At 42.7% G+C, this 2,048-nt stretch overlaps 1 protein-coding gene across 1 annotated transcript in view; it reads right to left on the minus strand.

Annotated features, from left to right (window-relative positions):
• LOC101853797 (gelsolin-like protein 2) overlaps positions 1-2,048 on the minus strand; it is a gene marked incomplete at its 5' end in the record, with an annotated part of 14,808 nt that overhangs the window by 9,676 nt on the left and 3,084 nt on the right.

The raw sequence follows: 2,048 nt of genomic DNA on the forward strand, positions 1-2,048 counted from the left end.
AGGGATGTGGGGCAGAAGGGGGAAGGGGGAGGTGGTGGAGGAACATGGAAGCGTAGGGGAAGGGTGGTGGGGTGGGGTGGGAGACACAGTTGACAGACTCATTACATGAGGACGTAAGGAACATTTTATTATTGTAATTGTTTACACCCCTCCACCACAATCCCCGCCACCCCCAAATCAACAAAATTTAGATCAGATCATTTAGGAGGCGGGCTTCTCCACCCTTCCTGAGACGTAGGTGACCCAGACTGAATAAGATACAATTACATCTTTAACTCGCGGGAATCAAACTCACGTCTTATGCATGCAATAGCTATAAGGGTCTAACCACAGTCGCCAATTAAAGTCTATGTACAGCTAAGATAGATGTTAGATATTGACAACTGTTTGTTTGTTTGTTTGTTTGATTGATTGATTGATTGTTTCAGCAACGAGAAGCACGTCGATACAATAATGGCCATAAAGTGCTGGGAAAAACTAAGACTGACAGACAGACAGAAACAACTAAAGTAAAGATGGATGGAAAGAAATGAAAAAGCTATTTACCTGCGATACGATAATGGTCATGCAGCGCTGGGAAAAGGTAAGACAGACAGACAGTAACTACAAAAGTAAAGATAAGATGGAAAGAAATGAAAAAAGAGTATGTACCTGCGAGCTGTATTTGCCGATCCAGAAATGTACGTCATAGAGGAGAGCGTCACTGCCTTCCTCTTTGTAAGTCTGTGGAGGAGGGGGAAAGGGTAATAGGCACTGTAACTGTGTGTTTTAGTAGAGGTTTTACGGCGCTCGCAACTGCATAAGGTCATATGAGCGCCAGAAGATTAGAGGTGTTACAAGAGAGTATCTAACATAAAAAAGAAGGAGGGGAGACAAGGGCGATAGATGTTTGATAGGAAAGAATAAGCAAACCACACCAGAGCACCCGCCAGCCACCCACGTACTGTAACTGTTAGTCTTTTACACCCTCAACGACCAAATTAAGATTGCTTAGTGTAGTTTTAGTTAGAGTTTTAGGGCACTTGTAACACAAGTAGGTCGCGTAAGTGCCGATGATTGTAGGAGGGGGTTTTTTTCTTCTTCTTTTTCTTTTTTTTTTTTGAACTAGTAGAGATTAAAATACTCGGAGACGATGACAAAAGGAAGGTAGTGGTTTAATATTAGAGAAGGAGCAAATGACACCCAAACATCTGCCAACCACCCACGTAAATTGTTTAGTCAGCAGGAAGTAGAAACAAAATTACTTTAACAACTTCCCGGTCCCTTGTCATTTTTTTATAGTAGAGGTTTTACGGCGCTCGCAACTGCATAAGGTCATATGAGCGCCAAGGGGTGGGTGTCAACTGAGAAGTCCTTACAGGGAATCAGGCTTACTCTGCTCATCTCTCTAGCCTCAACAGCACAAGGTCTGCTTCAACTATCAAGGCACCCCGGAAATAGCAGTTCACAAGAGAGTAACAAGCATACAAAAGAAGTAGAGGACAAATTAATGTAGATAGTAGGGATCAGGAGCAGGGAGCACGACGCAGGGGTAGGCCACGGGAAATATGGAGGAGATGTATAGAAAGGGACATGAGAGAGATGAAGCTCACTTGGAACGAGCTAAGAAAGCTGGCCCAGGACTGGAATAAATGGAAGGAGCTTGCATGTGGCCTATACTCTCCAAGGGGTAAAAGGCATTGATGATGATGAAGGATCAGGACAGAAAAAGCAGCAGTTCCCTCTAAGCTGTTCCGGCACAAAATGAGCATGACATTGATAAATCAGCCCCTTTATAATTGATCGCTTTTATTAAAGACAAACGGGTTAACCCAGATTTCGGAGGTTTCCAAAAATCTTTACCTACACCAAAAGTGGGCATTGCCCTATGTATAGGAGAAGTTTGGTTTCATTGGTGTGTATATTTGTTTGGTTATAGAGAAAACTCTCCTTGTATTTTAAAGAAACTGTACAAAGGGCACAAACTTTAACCGTCGATTTTCTCAAAACAGAATTTTCATGGATAGCCCCCTTGTGCTTAAAAGCGACCAATTCTACTGTGCATAAGA

This window comes from Aplysia californica, unplaced genomic scaffold (assembly GCF_000002075.1).
Source record: "Aplysia californica isolate F4 #8 unplaced genomic scaffold, AplCal3.0 scaffold00250, whole genome shotgun sequence".
NCBI lineage: Eukaryota > Metazoa > Mollusca > Gastropoda > Aplysiida > Aplysiidae > Aplysia > Aplysia californica.